Below are 22719 nucleotides of genomic sequence, written 5' to 3' on the forward strand. Positions count from 1 at the left end.
TTTTTTTTTTTTTTTTTTTTGGATCATCTTAACATGGAACAGACCAAAGAATAAGCTTCCTGATGTGCAAAGCTTTTTGTGAATGTGGGCTTGGTTCTGGGCAATGACTGAGCAAACTTGGCATGAATTCTTCTATGGCAGGGATATTTAGTTTGTGCACTTAACCAGTAAAATCTTCCCTACCAAGGGAGGTTGGGGAATGGGATTAAATATGGTACCATTTTTTTTTTATTTAGTAATATTGGCAATGTATTTGAGTAGCACCCCCAATATATAAGCATTTGAGTTCTCTGATTTTGCCTTAGAGTTCAGAACATATTTCAAATTTTATTTTATTCAAAATTTTCTTGTGTTTTATTTGTTCAAAACCCTTGACACCATATTTATTATAGTGTGATTTCATTTTAGTGAATAGTTACGCCATTTCATTTTCATTTTCAGTAGTCAGAGTCTGTAAAGTAATGACTGGTTATTAAATGCAATATCTTCTGCCTAATGGTATCCTATAAATCCTTGGCATGCGTTCATGGAAATCATCAATGTAATAGGAGAATGACTGAAACTCACCTGTATGAAGAGGCACATTCAGTTTAAACCTTTTATTCTCCAAATGAATGTCATGAGCAAGGAGTGCACAGCTTAGAAAGGACTCTGTAATGGAAATCCTGCCATAAGTTGGCTAAAATAACTCTGAAAGTTAAAATTTTGATAAAAGCAAATTGAATTTATACTCACATTGTGCACTGACTATTCTTTGCGAAAGACAAGTTAGGGGAAAATCAGCAATGTTAGGGTTCTGTTAAGTTTAATAAATATACAGGATTGGATTTTCATTGGTGAATTATGTGAAAATCTTCAAAGAAAGCCATATACACAGCTAATTAATTACCATTGTTTTGCAATTAACCAACTCCCATATGTTTATACTTACTGAACCAAGAAAAATGCCATTTAGTGTGCAATTTAGTGGAAAGTCCATGCAGTGAGATAATAATACTATATATATGAACTTCTAATTGTATGTTTTATTTCAGACTTAAAACTACTTTTATGAAGCAGAAGCCAGTGGGTAGCCACAGCTGGTAAAGGGAGAAAGCATTTGCCACTGCAGAGAGAGTGTTCTTAAAGGGATTGAGCTGACATAAAAAGAAATGGATCCTTTCACAGACAAAGTGGTCACTGGGAAGACCTGAAGTTTGTTCTTCGTTTATGGTTACACTGATTTTGACACACACATCCCAAGTCCACTTTATGCCACACCCTTGAATATCTGTGAATTTTGAAGCTCATAAAATCAAGGATTGAAGACTTGAGAGGGTCAGGGAGGGTACAAATGTGGAAAAATATTGAGTGCCAGGTTTCACAAATTATTTATTCTCTTAACACTCTTTCAAGATACCCTACCAGTGTTATTTCCATTTTGAAGGTTAAAAAAATCCATAAACCTATTGAATTTTTAAGACTATAAAGCAAGGAATGTCTCCATGAAAAATAAAACTCCAAAAGAATTTTGTTTGAGATTTAACAATTCATTTTTCCATGCCCTCGTTCCTCACAATCCCATCCATTACTCTTCAAAAGACGACTAGGGAAATAAGAATAAAATAGTACCAAGGTAAAAACCAAGTTCTTCTTGGGAATGTCTTAGAAAATAAAATCTTCTAGTGAGTTACTATGAAACTTGTTTAATTTTCACTATTTCAAGTAAATGATGTTTGTATGTTTAAAAAATATAAAAATCAGCCTTTGCCACACCTTGCCACAGTGTAATCCCTGCACCTTCAAAGTGACTCTTCTTAAACCTTACCTTATTTTTGTTTAATATTTTAATTTTTAATTTTAGGTTTCTAATTATTAGGACTTTCAGTGTCGTTTTTTATGTTTTTGACAAAATAGATGGTTTTATTTCTAGTCAAAGTTGAAGTTTATCTATTTCACCTTATGCTTCTGAAATACATATGCTCTCTTGGTCAAGCAAGGCACATTGCTGCCTACTACTAGATACAGCGCTCCTAGGAGATTAGCCCTGTGCATGATGGGCAGGTGTGTGGGTCGCAAGAAATATGTGACTTACACAGGCAGTCCATGAATGAACAGGTCAGTTCTTATGAGAAAGAAAATAGGACCTGTTTGAATAATGAGTACTTGTTTCTATAGTTTGAATGAATATGTATAAAAAAGATATATATAGTGTATATGATATATACTATATATAATACAAATATCTATACTATTATATATGAATAAAGAATATATAGCATTTATCATCATATATGTAACCATTATGAAACCATGAAACAATTATGCATTTAAATAGTCTACATAATTACGATTGTACATTATTTTCTATATATTATTACTGGTTTGCTACATATTATATTCTGATCATTTGTTGTCATTTCTTCATGGAAGTATTGTTAAATAAGATTTTTGAAACGAAATTACCAGAAATAGGCTAAATTCAGTCTTTACTTATTATTATTTCAGTCATTATTATTATTATTATTATTTTTGGTACCGGGGATCAAACTCAGGACCTTACACTTGCAAGGCAGGTGCTGGTACCACTGGGCTAAATCCTCAGCCCTCAGTCTTTATTCTTATCACAGCATAATTTTGTTACCAAATCAGGCATTTAATTTATTAATTAAATACTACAATAAACACTATATATATATATAAATGCTATATATTCTTTATTAATTTATAATACTATAGATATTTGTATTATATATAGTATATATCACATAACCCAATAATAAAGTAAGTTAATTAAGCCACAGAATTCATTGCTTCGACTTCCCTGAAAAAAACAGTATACTTAACTCCATTATAATTATTGCAGTTTGTGTAAATATTTGTGTAACTTACAGAAGCTTTAATAGTTTATTTTAATTATTTTTATATTGTACAAATGTATGTAAAAGTGTGTCTTATGTAATGACATGTGATTATTTTTCTGTTTCACTTATTACTAGGTTAAAATTTATTCATCTGCTTTTAACAGCTATTAATTTGAGGGTTTTATTACATGAACAAGGTGAATTCTAACACAAATCCCAAAGTGTTTATCTACTTCTGTTGTTAATTTTTTACTTTATTGTTAAGTATGGTTATAAATAATCTTGTACATGCTTCTTGATGCATGAATCCAGAAGATTCTTTCAGATGTAAATGTCCCTGTAGAAGTGATGGGTCACAGACTATATTAATTTTTAACTTTAGGTGGGGAGGTCAAATAATTTTCCAATGTGCTTGGTCTGGAGAGCTCAGGGTACGAATTATGCACTGCTGAGTAACTCCACCATTGTGATACACTGTTCTGATGTGAACACTTATCCAGAATTTTATATGCGAAAAGCTATTTATCTCCAGTTGCTGAAACCATATTATTTGCAGTTTCTATGATGTAAGATTAGAAAACATGATGCATATTTCAATTAAATAAATCATTATAGTAAAATACATATTGCTATGAACCCCTCTCAAATTATTCTTCCTCACTTGTAACACCCTCACACCTTCATTCTTGCCACTTTCTAAAAAGTTCTAGAAGTCTCCTTTGCGAATGCCTTTAGTGGCACTGTCTTGGCTTTTCAATCTATTCAAAACATCTGCCTTTCATGGGCATTTTGAGGCTGAGGAAGAGCCAGAAGTTGCAGTGTCACACTTAGAGAATAAGGTGGATGAGGACACATCATAATTTTTTAAGGGCCTGTTTTTCACTGGCATGGCACTTGGCATCAGTGTTAATTTTACTTTTTTCTTTTTGTTATTTATTATACATTCTAAAAGTCTTTCTCAAATATACTTTGCAACAGAATCTTCTTTACAAAGCTTCTTTTTTTTTTTAACCAGGGATCGAACTCAGGTCCTTGTGCTTGTGAAGCAGGTAGTGGAACCACTGAGCTAAATCCCCAGCCCCTACAAAGCTTTTCAATCAATATTTCTAGTTGTAGGCAAATTTCCCACTTCTCCCCTTTTCCAGAACACTAGGTGCCTCTAAATCTGATCAGGAAAACTCACAAATTTTTATATATATTTAATCATTATTACAATTAATCATTAGGATCAAATATAAAGATATTTGATATTTTTACAGAGGCAAAGTAAGTTGTCAGATTAAATAAATTCCTTTAAAGGCAAGTGGTCAATCACAAGATTAATAATACAGATTTTCTTTAGTTTACTTTTCACTACATATAATCATTCTTAGTAGGCAGTTTCATATGCAAACAATGCAAATAAAATTTACCTTCATGATTCAGTGAAAAAATAAAGCCATAGAATACAATTTTGCTTTATGTCTGTGTGTGATCTTTATAATTGACTTTGTCTTGACAAAATATGCATAAAAATCTAAGGAAAGAAAGACAAATCTTGCATTTATTTTTGTATCAGGTTGATGAGTTCAGTGACAAATTACAGTAATAGTAAAAAAAAAATTTAACAAAAATAGCATAATTTTTGCAAAACTGTGTTATTATAGATTATCATACAATGCAGTAAAGTTATAATACATGATAAAATTACTATTTTTACATCAGAAATAATTACTATCTAAAATTAACTTATATAGTTATCTTTTGCCTGCAGAATTCATTATTTTGAGGATCATGATTTAAAAGTCACATTTTAAATTATTTTTGTGTTTACATGTTGCTGTAGTTTGAAGCCCTAAATCTTTCAATTAAATAAAAAATTTTCTGTTATACTTTAAATAAAAAGGATGCTACAACAAGTACTTCCATGAAAGAGTATTTTTGACAATCATTCAAAAACTAGGTTTTCAGAATAGTTATTTGGCATTGATAAAATTGTCAACACTTGCCATAAATATCAAAATAAATTGACTAAAAAATAACCTTGAAAATTCATATATATAGAAATTGATTATCCTAATGTGAACGTAAATGTTTCACAACAAATTACATAACTTAAGGCATTAAATGAAGGGATAATGCATTTGAAAGCTACAGAAAATATAGTACTTGAACCTACACTGTAATTTATATTTTAAGAAAATCCTCTGGAATGCCAGTATCTTAACTATGTGACAATTATATAAAATAATTGGGTATCCTAATATTTAACACCATGTACTTGGCCTATCTATATTAGTATGAAAAATAAATTGTGAAAATTGAACCAACGGTAAACAATTGCTTTCCAAGGAAAATAATCAGAAAATTTTGTCAAATACTAATATAAAAATTCAGTTTACCATCATTTTACTAGACCTTATTTGATATGAAAACAAAATCAATTTCTATAGCAATACATTTCCAAATATCTTAAATTTTCAATCTTGATTTGAAGCAAGAAATATTTGCTAAAATAGCATCAATTCTATATTGCACTTGGGTTTAAAAATAAATGTTTATTTCAATGTAACAAAACATTTAAGAGAAATGAAAGAAATTATCCTTCATTCCTTTTTGCCCCAAGTAATCCATATATTATTTCATTATTTATCTAATGTTAATATAAATACTATAGTAATCTCACCAGTTAAGTAATTATTGTCATACTCAGTGATTTTTAATATAACTGATAGTAATAAAATTGCTTTTATCAATAATTTTGTTGAGATACATTTTTAAAATATTGTGTAATAGATAAACCAAGTCATTTTCTGTAGAAATTACTTATTATCTTTTTAATTTTGTTGTCTAACATATTTTGAGAAAAGACATAGATTTGAAATATTAGTTTTTTGACATTGTTATCCACCAACATCTTCCCAAGTATCTAGAATGAAATACTGGCAGAAGCACTGAATTTCTCCTAATTCTTCTAATTTCTCTATCATCACTGAAGAATTTATTAAATTAAAGTTCATATCAAGAATAGTTGACTTGGGCCTGGGATGTGGCTCAGTAGTGTTGCCACCTGCCTGGCAAGTGTAAAGGTCTGGAGTTCAATCCCCAGTACCAAGGAAAAAAAAGAAGTTGACTTAAAAAATGCTAATGTTTTTAAGCATTTTCCAAGGAATACAAAACTATTTAATTCCTTAAAATAGATATGCAGAGATAATCAAGCTTTTGGATTTTTGAGTTTATATAAAAAATAGAACTTTGCACTGCAAATACTTTTAAATAAGATCCTATTTACATCCTTATCCAGCTGAATACAATGAAATTATCTCAGAATTAGTCTCTTAAACCTGTTTTAAAGATGAACCTAGCCAGGCCTTGTGGCACACTCCTGTGATCCCAGCGCTTGTGAGGCTAAGGCAGGAGGACCACTGCAAATTTGAGGACAGCCTGGGTTACATAGTGAGTTCAAGACCAGGCCGGAACTACATAGTCTATCTCAAGACAAAACAAAACAAAGAAAATCAAAACAAAACAAAAACAGATGAGCCTAATTTGTACATGTTTTAGTTTTATAAGTTTGAGAACTAAAGCTCACTGTAAATTTAGCTAAAATTCTCTAGAAATATGCTTTTCAAAATGTAAAAGCAAATGCATATGATTTAGTAACTATTTTCTCAAATTGTCATCACTGCAGAATTAGCTGTCCGAAATATAAAGTTACTTATAGGGGTGAAAAACAATATTTCAGGAACTATTTAAAATCCTGTATCACCCTATTTTTGAACCCTATCATTATAACAATAAAACTCTACACATTGTATTACTGACATTTCTTCAATTATAATTTTTAAGAATTTATTTTACCGATAAATGGCATTGTCCTTCATAAACATTCAATAAGTGACATTTGTTTAATATCCATTGTGGAGAGAAAATACAAGTAATGTTACTCAAAGTCAGCAACATCAACAAATTGTTAACACAAAATGTTCCAGAGGCTATTGGCACACAGAAGCACAAATTTAACTACAATACACTGACTAAACTGCTTAACTGAGACAGGTGAGAAAAGCCGTATCTGGGGATTGAACCCAGGACCTTGTGCTTGGCAGAGAGGCGTGGTGCCACGGAGCTACATCCCCAGAGAGAGAAGCTGTTTCTTAACAACTGACTCTAACAAGCGGACCCACTTTGGTGCAGCAATCAGGAGAAACGTTCCATTGCTGGCTTCTGCATTGGATGAAGAGTGGAATGTTTCTTTAGCTTTCCAGGATCTCAAAGTGTTGGCGGAGGAATTAATTTCTTTCTTGGCTGACTCAAAGAACTGGTGAGGAATTGGCACATTTGCGATGCGGGGTGGATGGTGTGTACAAAAGAGAGTTAAGCAGCTTATTCCCGTAATGAAAACTGGGTATGGCAACTCGGAGTCTGGCTGGGCTCTCTCAGGAGGGAGGTCCCGTCTCCTGCATGCAGCATGGAAAGTGTATCCAGTGTGCCGCGCATTTGGAAGGCTGCGTAAGGAACAGATGCTGTGCCGAGTACACTGCTGACCTGACTAACATACTTGGGAAGCCCAGGTGCCCTGCTGTACCAAGAGCTGAGAACCTGCCCAAGTACTAAAGACCTTGCAGTACGACGGAAAAGAATGAAAGGGCGGAAAGTATTGAAGGACCTTGAAGAATGAACTGGGACCCTCTCTTCTGACTGTTGTGTGCGGAACCTCGAGCGGGGGAGGGAAGGAAGAAGGGAGGGGGAGAGAGAATCTCCACAAAGGATAGGGAGACCTCATTAATTCGTAGCTGGCCTGGTTCGCTGAGGGTTTTCTCTGTTATGGAATAATTTCTTAAGACCTGGCTAGGCTGTTCTTTCTTCAAATGCATAATACAGAAATATAAAAAGCCACCAAAAGAAAAAAAAAATGACCCAATCTAGGGAACAGAATATTTTCCAGAAACCTAATTTGAAGAGATGGAGATGAGCGAAATAATTCAAAGTCTTAAAGAGTTTCAATGTGATACAACAGGAATGGATATATGTATACATATATATGCAAATTGATACTATCAACAAAGATGTAAAAACTGTATAAAGAAAATAAATAGAAAAATCCTCGAAAAAATGGACTAACATTATCAAAAGAAAACACTGAGGATTTTTTAAAAAGTGACGTTTGTAGGAAAATAGATGGAACTGCAGAACGTCACCGTAAGTGAAATATAATTTCAAAAGCACAAGTATCACATGTTTTCTCTCCTATATAAACTCTGCGGGGGGTGATACAAAGTAGAAGGGGGACAATGATGAATGACTAAGGGGACAGGGCAAGGCGGAGGCATGGTTAGAGAGGGTAGTAGGAAGGAGGAAATGATCGCCTTATGGAAGAAATGGGTAAGTGAGACTCACAGAGGCGGCAGAATAAAGTAAAATAAAAAAGGGTTTATGTGTCAACAAAGATCGATCCCACCTAGTAACCGGATGGATCCAGTACTGGGCTATAACTTTTTTTATGGGGTTTTATAGTCTTGATCTCATTCAGGTGGTTATATCTCATTTTCACAGTTCACATGGTTGATATTTAAAATATGGTGGCGAGGCAGTTGAATTTCAACCCGGACATAGCACTTTTTGTTAGGGGAGGTTACCTTTAAAATATACAACCAGTTGGAGTAGTTCTCTAAGTGTAGTGACTTTGATGGTGTTCCAGAAGAAACCTCTGCAGATGGCATCCTCCAGAGGCAGGAACTGGGCCTTACTTTCACTGTATTCACTTAAAGCTCACTCTCTTGCTGTTAATATTTTTAAATTAAAATGAAACATTTAAACGTAGAAAAAATCTCTTTATACTTTTAAAAACAAAGTAAATGCAGCATAACAAAAATCATTTTCTCAGTGGCACATTTATTAGTAAAGAACACCATTTATTAATGGTTCATTATATCATGGGCTTGAAGCAAATAAATTTTTCCAGAAAATACAATTGAGAAAATGTAACTCTTAGGTTTTTAATTAGAACAGTTGTTTGAAAAGGAAATCCAGAACAGCATAAACAATAAGGAAATGCAAGGTAAAGGAAAATCAAGATATATAAAATGACTGAAGGGGTTTTCCATGTAATAGAGGTCCTAGATTCCACTTACTTTAGATATTTGAAGAGACCATCAAATTTGAAGTGATCGAAGGACTGTTATATCTAGAGCACAACTCAAATGAGAAAATACTACTTAGTTACAACCTGAAATAGAACTGGCTAAGAATTATTAGAGCTGATATGTGTAGAGAGAGAGAGAAAAAGATGTACTTCCTTAGATAATTTCATAAAGTTGGGGGGAAATGAAGCATTTTAAAGCTGACTTTTTTAATTATATTATTTATCAGCCAGTAATAGGTGAAAAATATGAATGCTTTATAATATCCTGTTGTTCTCTGATATTCATAATATTCTCTTGTGTATTTTGTTACTGTTTTCACTACTGACAACAAAATACTCAAATATTCAGTAGTAATCAAGTATTCATTAGCAAATGAAATTTCCTCTCGTTAACCATAACCAATTTTATATTTCCTGTGGTAGGCAGGAGCTGAATATCTTGACCTTCGCTTCCAACCACATAGCAGTTAATTGACTAAGCAGACAGAAAGTTTTATTGCTACTCTTTAGCACAAGTTCCCTATATAAATTTTCTTGAATTAGAAGAACCATCATCAGCCATTATTATTCTAACACTAGTTTCCCTGAAAACTATATTTTGTAGAAAACTTGATAATATTTTAAATTATTTCAACCTAAAATTACAACCTGAATTAAAGATATAAGGTACTGATTAAATGTAAACAGTTTTTGATAAAAAGTACAGCATTTTAATCACAAATATAATCAGCTGCTTTATACAGTCCTATGAGGTCAAATGTTAAAAACAGAAATAAAACTCCAATTTCCAGGCAAATTTGCAGTAATTATATATTCCAAACTCAGACTTCATTTTTGTCAGTGTTTACCTGAATGAGGCAAACAATATGATATTTTTATATTTTAAAATCCAATTATCTGTCAATCTAGGAACTACTGTGAGTTGGAATGAGGCAAATATCAAAGAGAAAATCAGCACAGTTGATACCAGAATTTATAGTTCCTATCCGTGAGAAAAAACAGTTTAAATTGAACTGCACAAAATCTAATTACAGATCAATATTAACATGAGAAAATTTGCAATTGATTTTTGATTATTTAAAACACCTTTTTTAAAATTTTAAGATAACAGTGACAATAACAACAGTAACAGATATCATTTACTAAGACTGAGCACAAAGGCATTTTAAAACATCGCAAATAAGATAACAGCAATAACCACAATTTTAGAAATAAAAAGTAAGATATTACAGAAAGCTATTTATGGTTATGAAGGGTCAAGTTGTAGAATAAAAATTGTTTAAATTTAAAATATATTTTTGATCACCATTATAGTGCTTAAAGAAGAAAATTGTCATTTTGAACCTCATTGAATAGTGTTATACCCTCCGAAAAAGTTCAAACCCAATACTTATGATCAGTACAAGTACATTATTAAAATGACCTATTTTTATTACTTTTAAAGTTTTGTCACTACAAGTCATAGATATTTGCCTAATATTGCATGTCTACCTAAATGATGTTGTTGACATTTCATCTGACCAGTAATTCTAAAGTATTTTTATGTGGCCCTTACTTATTCAAAAGGTTTGCTGAATGCTGATGTCACAAACTGAACTTTCAGATTTAAAACTTCCAGGAAAGAAAGTCTGGATTCAGAAAAGAAACTCTAGGTTTATCTGGTAAATTCTACCAGATCTTTAAGGATAAAAATTGCATTAATTCTATTACTTTTCTTCAAAAAATTTACTAAGTGAAATGACAATCTCTAACTTCGTTTGGTAAGACTTATGTTACTTTTGCAACAAAATCAGTAAGAAAAAATTAGTACTATGAAGAAAACAAAAATCAATATTTTTCATGAAGATAGGTAAAATAAAAACCCGAAACAAGAATGGGAATATTAGTAGTGAGGCTTTAATATCATAGAGAATATCAGAATACCTGTTATTCTCTATTAGTCTAATACAAGTACACTTTTACTCCAAATTATGACTTATTATAAAACTCATGTATCATATTTGCTATTAATTCCATATTGTATTCTAAAACAAATTTCAGTTCTAAAAATGGCTTGTCTTTCTAGACTGCAGTTTTTTGTTTGTTTGTTTTGGTTTTGTTTTGTTTAGTTTGGTTTTTGTTTTTGTTTTTTGGTATCGTGGATTGAACTCCATTCCTTGGGCTTGCAAGGCAGGCCACTGAACCACTGAGCTAAATCCCCGGCCCTCGACTGCAGTTTTGAGCAGGAAATCTCATCTACTTATTTAAGAAATTACATTGCCTACTATGCTTCAAATATTGTTCAGGGACCTTGCAGGTGTTTTGTAGTTCCGTTCAAATTCTGCCTTTTCTTTCATTGATGATTTATATCTTTTGTTCACAATTTGGCTTAAAGTTTATTCCCTTTTGAATGTTTCCTTTGGATTTAATTGCCCCAATTTCTGCAGTTATCCAGAGGTCTTATCCACTTAATTGCATAAATTTTATCTTTCCTTTATAATATGAAAATAATTTAGAATAAGAATTTATTTTTCCATCTGAACCAACTTCTTCAGAGTAGGGTATTGTACATCTCTTTCTACAACTGGGTCAGAGGCCATAGACCCAAGTTTGATTATTTGGTTTATGTCACAACCAAATCCAGTGTTTGTTGAAGAAAATTTGAATAAGATTTTAATTTCCAAACTCATTTCAAAATCTCCTTAAAAACAAAGAATCTATACTGTAGGCAAATATATAGTTTTATATATTTAATAAATACATTTTTTCCAAACGTTGGAATTGTGCATTCGGATATGCTTGTCAGATCTACATTAATTTAAGAAAATTCATAGGTATGTCAGGCCATTAATTATGTCTCATAAAACAAAAATCAATGTTCAGTCTGTGAGTCAGAGCTAAGAGCTTGTTTTTGAAAACAGTTTGATTCACTTATCAAGTAGATAATTTAATTGATACTGTGTTTGTGTGTTCTCCAGAAGGGATTTAACAGAACACTCAGACTACATCAATTAATGTTAATTAATGTTAATTTCAGAGTATGCACCAGTTTCATACTCTCCATTTAGTTTCTTTGGAAGGGTGAATATGAGCATCCACTGCACTTCGGAGTTAACAAGAGACACTGGAAAGTAACGATTCTGTATTCCCTCCTGGGTTCTTTCCCTCCTTTTGCTCCTTTCCTCCCTTCTTTCTTCATCAAATGTTTGTCAGATTTCCACCTTTTGCTAAGTACTAGTGGTGTATGAAAAAAAAGACATTATCAGCACAGAGGGAGGGGTTTATAACTAAAGTGACAATAGGATGAAAACAGTTTTCCAATTTATTTCATGTATATTAAAATAATAATATTAAGTTTTAGAAATTTCTCATGGCAAATAAGTAACTTACTACTAGAAGTAGAACATAAACATTTCTTACCTAACATAGTCTGAGTAATGTAACTAAGTGTCTGTATTAAAAATATTTCCCTAAGTTACAATTGTGAAGATATCTGTGATAATAAAATATTTAAATAATAATGTTTAAATAATAAAATTAGATAAGTATTCATATGAATTTTATTTTCTAAGAATAGTCTATACACATACAAATCTCTGTGTGATAATATTTTCCAAATGGGGGAAAAACATGATTTGCCACTAAATTTGGAATGTTAGATTAGAAAAAAAAAACATTGTAAATCACGCAGTATGAATTTTATTTCAAAATAATAGTGAAAGTGAATTCAAGCACTCTCAGAGACTACTTTCAAGTGACATTCAGGCCAGCACGATAAGGAGAAAAGGAAGCGAAACTATGTTCTTTTGGTCCAGGAGTGTTTGGTGCAATACTAATTGGGTAGAGAAATACGAAAAGACTATGAGCTATTATTTGGTTATCAGCTGTTATTTGGTGTAAATGTACCTCCCAGAAGTTAAATTAATTTTTGAACTAAATAATGTGTATGTCCTATCCCAGCAACTCTGCTGTTCTGTTGAAGCATTTTTTTAAATCGGTGTAGTTTAGTTTTGTGGCTTTGCGTTTGTGTCTGCTTCTGACTACAAATGTAAACTTGGATCACATTGTGAAGTCTTGGTCTTTAAAGGTTCCATCCTTCTCTTAACTTCCTACTCCTGTTAGCATTATTGTGCTTTTTCAAAATATCGTCTTGATCTTTAATTATTGCTTTATAATTGTCCCTATGGGAAAACATCTGCTGTAGTCTACTCAATTCATTTTACCCCCTCAGTTGTCTCAGATTCCCTGTGGACTATATTATATCTTGTTGACATTGCAATTTCTATTTTCCTTTCATTATTTTCTACCCTGAGGATCCTAAAAGATCGGAATCCTTAGCTGCTTTACTTACTGTGGCAATTTGAATATTTTTCTTTAAGTTACTATCATGTTTTTGGATTCATGAAATAACTATTTAATGACAGCTATCAAATAGTTTACATTTACAATTTTATCCTATGAATAAAAGAATTTTAAAATTCCTAACACTTTCAGCTTTATTGTCACTTTTTTTAGGATTGAAATTTTCCCATGACTTTTAACATCAATTATTTCAAATTGTTTCTGGGATTAGACCCTTATTCTCTAAGCATAATTACATGTTTTTTCTTCTTTTTAAAATGTCAGAAAGTCTTGCCTGGCAGGGTGGCACACCTCTGTAAATCCCAGCTACTCAGAAAGCTGATCAGGAAGATTGCAATTTCCAGGCCAGCACTGACAGCTAAGTGAAATCCTTTCTGAAAAGTAAAAAAGTACAGGGCTGGGGATTTTGCTCAGTGGCTAGCTCAGTGGTGCTGCTCCTGCAAACAAAAAGTAAAAAAAATGAAAATGGTGGGCAATGTGCATTATTTCTAGCCCCTTGTTTCTACTTCCAGTGCTTCCTCCAAATCACTAATTCATTAAAGTAATTTTTATTATAAAACTTTGTGAGACTAATCTCATATTGATGTATTAGTATTAAATTATGAATGTTTGCATCAGTCTTATTTATGGTGTTTATATCAATATCATTTATACTCCAAAGTTATCTTTATATTGAATTATATTGTATATTCATAGAATAAATTAATATTATAATAAAATAATTTTGACATTTGAAAGGATGATTTAAGAATACTATGCATATATATGTTCATTATATCATGTTATTATCACTTTGTTTCTCCAACAGATTTTGGATATACTAGGAATTTCAAAGTATGGTTAAAGATTATTTCAAGCACAACTTCTAATTGTCATTACTGGATTGATTTTGTTTTATTTATTTATTTTCTCATTGAGTTTATTGGTCCATTTTAGGTACACAGTACAGTTACATTCATCATTGGGATCTTGTACCTCTACATGACAGGTCTTGGTTCTCATTTTTTCCCCTTGTCCCTGCCCTCTCTTCACCCCCTCCTCCCTTCCCTATTTACAAAGACTTTGTTTCCATTTTTTCATTTTCTCATAGTTTTTCTTTTCCCTTATTTCCTTTCCCCTACCTTTCCCACTTCCCCTACACCTTTAGTCTTTTTCTTCCAATTTATTTACTTTACATATGTATTTGTAGAGAATCCATTTCTATATTTGCATTTTCTAACTTAGCAAATATAAAATTGTTGAAATTATATTTCTTTTTTATTTTTTTTGGTACCGGGGATCCAACTCGGGTCCTTGCAGGCCTCCGAACCGCTGAGCTAAATCCCCGGCCCAGAAATTATGAATACAAATGTTGAAACATATTAAATATTTAGAATATAATCAATATTTATAACCAATCTTATATCAAGTGACTTTTTTATCTCTCTTCCTGAAGGGCCATTTTAGTCACATTAAATTTTGTCAACCTTACTTAAATATAAAAAATCATTCTATTGTATTAAGGATGAACATTGTACCTAATAAAAGCTCAAAACTAAAGTATAATACGTCTTTGTTTTGGCACCGGGGATCGAACTCCGATCCTTGCGCTTGCAAGGCAGGCCACCGAACCGCTGAGCTAAATCCCCGGCCCTAATATGTCTTTATTGAAAGTAAAACTAAATTATTTGTGGAAAGGTTTAGATATGTGTATATGAGTATGTTCATATGAGAAAACATCTGGACACCTGTCATGTTTAACATGATTTAGATTAGAATAACCTTTAGCTGGATTTTGAGGAAATGTTACCGCGTATAAATAATATAAATTAAAGTTAAGATCTATAGTTTTCTCCATTAATGTTCATTTCAGAAAAAGCCTATCTCTGTGAAACTTCTTAACTCTTTTTCTGTGGTACATTCTTGTATTTATCAACTTGACTGGAACAATATTAGGATTACTCTAGTGTCTATGTGTACATAAATACCAAAATATCATTGAGCATGCCAAGAACATAACAGTAAAAAACAAGATATCTTTATTATAAAATGTATTGTAAAAAAAAGTTGTGAATATAAAATATCATGTACATTAAAATTTCAAAATGTAAGCCTGGAAAAATATAGCATAGCATGAAAACTTTTTGCAAAGCTATGTCCTGCATTCCCCATGGCCTTGATATTCCTTGTTATTTGCAGTACAATCTCAGATGCCATTATAGCCCATCCTTGAATATGTCTACCCAGAAGAAAAATAAGTGTATTGAAATATTAAAGTGTTGTTCAAACACGAATAAATCCCCTAAGTGTACTATACTTAGGTAATATTTGTATAACTAGAACTTCTTTTGCAATGATCTTATACCAGAAAGATTTTTTCTCTCCACCAGAGGATCCCCATCTCCATATCCCTATGTTTTAGTTAAAGTGGCCTTTCCATTTTATTTATTTATTTATTTATTTATTTATTTATTTTTAGTATCGGGGATCGAACTTGGGTCCTTGAACTTGGTGGTGGCACCACTGAGCTAAATGCTCAGCCCAAAATGGCCGTTTTCAGGTAACACTTTATGCGTATGTAAAAGAAAGTGACTTTTGTTTTACTTATTTATGTTAAATTAAAATTGAAAATTAAAATAACAATTGAATTGCAAATTTTTATATATTTCTCTATTTGTAAAAGCTAAAGAATACCTATTTCATTGTGCGAATTCAGTTTCGATGTTGTTAATTTGCTGTAAAAAGTATCCTGCTCCAAATTCACACACAAATATGAACATAGATTCTAGACTCAGCCCACTTTCTATATTTAAACAGGATTAAAATAGATTTACTTCAAGTTGTGATGTTACTGTATATAAATAGTAATAGATATATGATGGATTGATATCTTGGTTTTATTGTTATTTATTAAGTTTTATTATTAAATTATTAATTTGATCATTTCTTCTCATTTTAATGTATCCAAAAGTTAAGAGAAACCATAATATTAATATCAAAATTTTTATTAGTTTGAGGTTTTATCATTTTCAAGAACAAGAAATTAAAAATCACCATCTTAAGCTTTTAATGTGATGCTGTATGTCAATTTATATACTATCATTGATTTTTTTGTTTATCCAATGTGTTATTTTATATACTTATATGTTTTATACTTTTCTGTCAAAATTATCTACTCCACAAGTTTAGTTACTATGAAATTTCAACTGATACCAGATATTATTACAATGATTAAAATATTGTGGCAATATATAAGGTAATAATTATATGCTTGATTTACTAATGAGCCAACTCACACAGAAGTCTTTGTAGGTCTACTGAAGTTTTGTTAAATGAATTTTTAAAATCATCAAGATTAAATCTATAGAAAAAAATAAGGAAACATGGGAATTACAAAAACTCTCTCAAAAAGATGTAGAATAATAAAACTTGGGTTATGTATCTCCTATTATACAACTACTGCATTGTTTCTAATTTATAATATGTAAGTTATGGCCTAATATTATGAGATTTGTAGTGATAATGGAATCTTTAATTGGAATCAAACACTAATATATGAGATGCATGCAGAGATCAGTGGCAAAGAGCTGACTCAAGACCCCAGGTTTGATCCCTGGCCCTGAACACAAAAGGGGGAGGAGGAAAAAGAGGAGAGGAAAGGAGAGGGAAAACGGAGAGGGACGGAAGTGAGGAGAAAAAGGAACTACATTTAATACGTTGGAAAATAACAGCTTTTAAAATTATTTTCAGTCATAGATTTCAAATTAGCGACCTATGCTGTTCTAAGCCATAGTTGCTAGTGACATTAAAGTTAAGCGTTTGAAATGTGATAACGCTGAATTCTGTTTTTGATAAACTTAATTCCGTTTAATTAACTTTTAACCAACTGATAATTCGGCTAGAAACTTTTAAGTTGCTTAAAAAACATTTAAGCTGAAAGCATACTTTTTCAACAATAAATTTTTTGAAATTTAATTTGCATAGTGATGAATTTTATTGCATAACGTTGAAGTATTCTAAATATACAATACAAAATTTTACATTTTACAAGAATATAAACAATCTCATGAAATTTTCTCTAGTCTGAATTCTAAAATTAAAATATTATTGATATGTTAAATTCAATATATTTTAACTGTTTTTAGTACATATTTCTCACACATGTTGATCGCATTCATCATAGGGAATTTGTATCTGTACATGACATATCTTAATTTTTTTTGCATTTCACTCCCCTCTCCAACTCTTCTTCCCCTCCCATTTACAAAACCATTGGTTTCCTTTTCTTGCTTCTATTCCCTTTTTAAAAGAACTTCACCCACTTCACTTTAACTTACTAATATAAATACTAAAAAAGCTATATGTGTTATAAATCTTTATTTGTATTTACTTTAATTGTCCCAGATAAGTTTGTAGTCAAAGTGTTTAGGTGTTCCATTCCCTCTGCACTACACAGTTTAATAAAATATTACTAATTGATGTGATGCTTCTCACAAAATAGATCCATTAAATATAAATACTAAAGAAAATATTTTCACAAATTATAGGTATTGCCAAATAGATTTACTTAAAAATAAGTTTTAGGAGCATAACATTTAACAAACCATTTCATAATATCACTAATTGCAAATAATTATTCCATTCACTTTTTTCTTTACAGGTCTCTATAAAATCAAGTGAATTTCAACTTGTAAAAGCTACCCACTGAGATAGTTTGATTTTCCAACTAAAAGCAGTCTTCTACATATAAGAGCAAAACAGAAAAATCTTTATTTGCCTTTAGTGGTGCTTACAATCTGAAAAGCTCACAGCCTGAACAAAATGTCTGCATACTATTTAATTTTCCTCCACAGTAGTCAGTTAAGTAAACCAAAAGAAATGACAGATTCTCCAAATTACAACACTTCAGACTTCAACCTACCAATGATGTGACAGAAAAATCTCTGTATCCACCTTAATGCTGGTAGCACAAACACAGAAAAGAACATTTACTTAAATCTTTGCCCACATTTAGACTTGTTTTTGCTTTCTACACATTGAATTACATTTAAGAAAATTATGAGACCATAATAATGAAGACATGAGAAGGTACTGTATGTTTTGTATTTTCTGCTTTTCTTTCAATTACCAACGTACAGCAGTAAAGAAGTAAAGCTGCGAAATAATTAGTTGTGAAAAAAAATTGGATTTGCCCAAAATTCCTTATGCTAATTTTTTTCCTTTTCTTTCTTTTTTTGTATGTTTTGTTTTGTTTTGTTTTGTTTCGGGGATAGATCTCGATCTCACAACTTTGCACTTGTGAGGCAGGCGCAGTGCCACTGAGCTAAATTCCCGGTCCTAAATATTTTTTTCTTCTTAAGGAAAGTCTAGGCTTTGATTTCAAGATGTGAAATATAATAATGTCCTGTTATAAGAAGCGAGATAAGGGTATTATTGTTTATTAATTATATTACAACTGAATGGCCAACTTGAAATAAAATTGCCATTCAAAACGATGACAGGAACCTATGTGGATCTATTTTCTACTGGTTTTCACTTTTTGAATGCATTTTGTAGTCCTTTTCAGTTTTTTCTCATTTAAGCAAGTTTTCAAAGTATAATGTAAGGGGAATACAAAATCATTTTATGATTAATATTAAGCAAATTAATGTCATTAAGTTAAAACTTGTGCATTTCTGATTAAATTAAAATTGTAAAATATTATTTTATTGCCTTTTCCACTATGGTAATACAACATCTATGTCAAATTTGTATTGCAAATTTGCGACTAACTTAATCTCAAAACTTACAATGAATCTTATCCAGTGTTATAAATAGATTCATTAATTGAACATTACCAATAAATATTAATATTTTTCATTGTGACTCTGGAAAGGAAGATGAAAGACAATGATATTCAATTAACATGATTAAGTTTTTATTAATACATTGCCTTTCATTTATTCTGTACTGGTGTGAATATATTTTGAATTAAAAACATAATCTAACAATTAAAAGAAATTTGTTCTTGTCAACAGAAACTTTCAAAATATAACATAAAAGACACTCTAAACTGGCCTTGGTGGCCCATGCCTGTAATCCCAGCACTTGGGAGGCTGAGGCAGGAGGATCGCTGTGAGTCCGAGACCAGCCTGGGGTACATAGTGAGTTCCAGGTCAGTCTCAACTACATATGAGACCCTGTCTCAAAAAACTAACAACAACAAAAAGACACCCCGATTAAATCTCCTTTGAAATTACTTGTTTTAATAATATGAACATTATTTGAAACCTCCTATTTTTAGAACTCGCCATGAGATGCAGTGGCTTGGGAATAGGTAAAATAAAGTCAGAAAGGAAAAGAAATTCTTGTCCCCCAGATCTTGTATAGTGTCTCTTCAAAGATTAAATTATTCTTTTGAGCAAATAGGGAGAACAGTGGTAAGCAAGACATTCATGGGGGTGGGATGCTGGACAAATCACAGAGCATCACCAAAATGAGGCATACAGAAAATAATTGATACCACTGTTAAAATTAACATGACCTATGGTTAGTAAAATGAATGAGATGGAAAAATCCTAGAATGCCTATTTCATGAAAGGATTGACCTGTTAAAGGAAGGATCTTAAAATGTGTAATAACGTAGTCATGCCTGTTGGTATTGTTACATATTATTGTAAATATATTTTAGTATTATTCATTAAAGCAATCATTTTAAATATGGTCAGCTTTATAGAGTAATTCTATAAATATCTTTATATTTAAATGATTTTTCTACTTTTCATGTATTTTATAAAATAACATTTATTAATATAGCTTATGCTATATAAATTGATGGACCTAATTACTCATTTATTTCAACTTTGAATTTTGAAAGCAAAGCATTGTATCTCCTTTAGATAAATAAAAAATCTAAATAAAAACAGACTTCCTGTCACACTCGCAGTATTTTTCACTAGATAATATTCAGCAATAGTTAAAGCAGTCGGCATGCAAAACACAATTATATTCACAAAATCAAAACTATAAATTTTCTTATCCACTAAAACATGGTGAGAAAATATCAGCTACATTCATTGATGAGAACAATTGAAAATTGGTGGGTTTTGCATGTTTGTACTGTATATATGTACAGAACCCAGCACTACAGTGAGGTAAAGAAATAAAGAAAACATTTAAATATGACACATATCACTTAATAGTTAATCTTTATGATAAAGTTTTATATTTAGTCACTTTTCCTGTTATTTATTAATGCAGCTGTGAAGTACATGCAACTGTGAAATTTCCATGTGTTTTAATATCAAACTCAATGTAGCTTTTAAGATTTATCATTTTACATTCATTTCTGATAGACATCTCTGATATACATTTGTATATTACAGAATTTTCTGCCTCTTTTGCTTATAAATTTCTTGACTTTTCTAAAGCCCAAACCCTTTTGATGAAATTAAATATTATACAAAAATAAAGACATTTATTTTTATTGTAATTGCTACTATTTATGTATTATAAATAAACAGTTAAATTGACATTGTTTCATAGCCAAGGACATTGTATTTTCCTATATTTTCATATTTTGTATATTCCTTAGAGAAGTTTACTTATTTTTAGTCTATTCTTAGACATTTGAAGATTTTGTCAATAATTTGAAAGCATTTTCACCTCTTTTACTTTGATGTTAATTGCTATAGAATGGATATATTTATCTCAAAAGAAGAAATAGCTTATTTATAAATTTATCTTAAATGCTAGGCCATACCTTTTAAGCAGTCCCTAGATATTAAAGTTTTCTGGCAGAAATAATGACTCTCCTGGACAAATGAAATCTGTTGCCACCAATGCACAACATTCAATTTTTAAAAAGTGTTATTTTAAGTCAATTAAAATAATAATTTTAATAACAAAATGTATCTGCTACTTATTTAAATGTATGGTTTGTATTCAAAATGAAGTGATTTTGAATTTTGTAAAAAATTTAAAACAAACATCGCCTGTTTTCTCTTTTATCATTGCAAGTAGAAATCTTATTAAAGATGATCAGATAGCTTATTGGCAATAATTGATATAATTATCTTATTTCATTTAATGTTTCAGAAGATAAACAGTGTTGATAAATGTTCTAATAGCAGATTACTATTATTAAATTCCTGGTGAGAATCTGAAGTTAATGCTATTGGTTATGTTGCTTTTATTTCTTTACATTGCCTCAAAGAGCGTATCTTCATATTTAGTCATGTATTTCTTTATCTTCTCAGTATTGAATTCTGATAAAAAATTCTGCTATAAAATTTTCATAAAATGATTTGGTATGATTTGATCTTTTGCTTTTGGAAGATTTTTTAAAACACTGGTGTTAACATTTTAATAAGTTGTTTGGGAACTCAACTGTGAAAATGTTAATTTAATGTCACATATTTAATCATATTTCTAATACCATCTGGAATTATTGCTCCATTCAGGAGAATTAATTTAGGTAAGTTATATAATTGCACAAAATCTCAACTTTTTTTTAGATGTTAGCAATGCACAAACTTTTTTTTTCTTTTTGCTGCTGCTTCTTTTCTCATTGAGTTTGTTGGTACTTTTTAGGTATACAGTACAGTTACATTCATCATTGGGATCTTGTATCTTTACAAGACAGGTCTTGGTTCTCATTTTTCCCATAACTCTGCCCTCCCTTCACCCTCTCCTCTCTTCCCTATTTACAAAATCTTATTTCCATTTTTTTCATTTTCTCATATTTTTTTCTTTTCCCTTATTTCCTTTCCCCCACCCTTCCCACTTCCCCTGCACCTTCTTTCCTATATCATATTGTCAATTATACCATTAGGATCTTATTTACAGTTATAGGTTTTCACATCAGAAAAAATATTCTATATTTACATGTGGGACTTATTTATTTCACTTAAGAGTATGACCTCAATATGCATCCATTTCCTGTCAATGACTCTAATTTCTCATTCTTTATGGCTGAGTAGTATTCCATTTTATAGAAAAACCACATCTTCTTTATCCAGTCTCTGACTGCTGGGCAATTGGGCTGTTTCCAAGTTTTAGCTATTACAAAATGTGCCACTGTAAACATGGATGCACATGTATCATTGTAGTCTGATTCTTTTACTTCTTTTGGAAAAATGCCTAGCAGAGGTATGGTTGGGTCAAATGGAACCTCTAGTCCTATTTCTTTGAGGTATCTCCGTATTGATTTCTATAGCAGTTGCACTATAGTCTGCATTCCCATCAATAATGGAGAAAACTTTCTTTCTTCCCACAACCCCGCCAACATTTGTTATTGGTTGATTTCTTGATAGCAGCCATTCTTTCTGGGGTGATGTGGAATCTCAGTGTTGTTTTCCTCGGCATCTTTCAAATGACCAGTGATGTGGAACATTTTTTCAATATTTATTTGATACTTTTACTTCTTTTTCTGGGAAATGTCTGTTCATTTCA

At 31.2% G+C, this 22719-nt stretch overlaps 1 long non-coding RNA gene across 2 annotated transcripts in view; it reads left to right on the top strand.

Moving 5' to 3' along the window:
* LOC117286542 overlaps positions 1 to 22719 on the top strand; it is a 273040-nt gene that overhangs the window by 172082 nt on the left and 78239 nt on the right. Inside the window, exon 1 of one of the 2 annotated variants that reach the window (XR_004517722.1) lies at positions 15771 to 15847. The exons of the other annotated variant lie outside the window; for it this stretch is intronic. This is a non-coding gene — a long non-coding RNA (uncharacterized LOC117286542). Of the gene's footprint in view, positions 1 to 15770; positions 15848 to 22719 lie in introns of those variants that run through there. 2 annotated transcript variants of the gene reach the window in all.

This window comes from Fukomys damarensis, unplaced genomic scaffold, assembly GCF_012274545.1.
Source record: "Fukomys damarensis isolate Sample0158 unplaced genomic scaffold, DMR_v1.0_HiC HiC_scaffold_17, whole genome shotgun sequence".
NCBI lineage: Eukaryota > Metazoa > Chordata > Mammalia > Rodentia > Bathyergidae > Fukomys > Fukomys damarensis.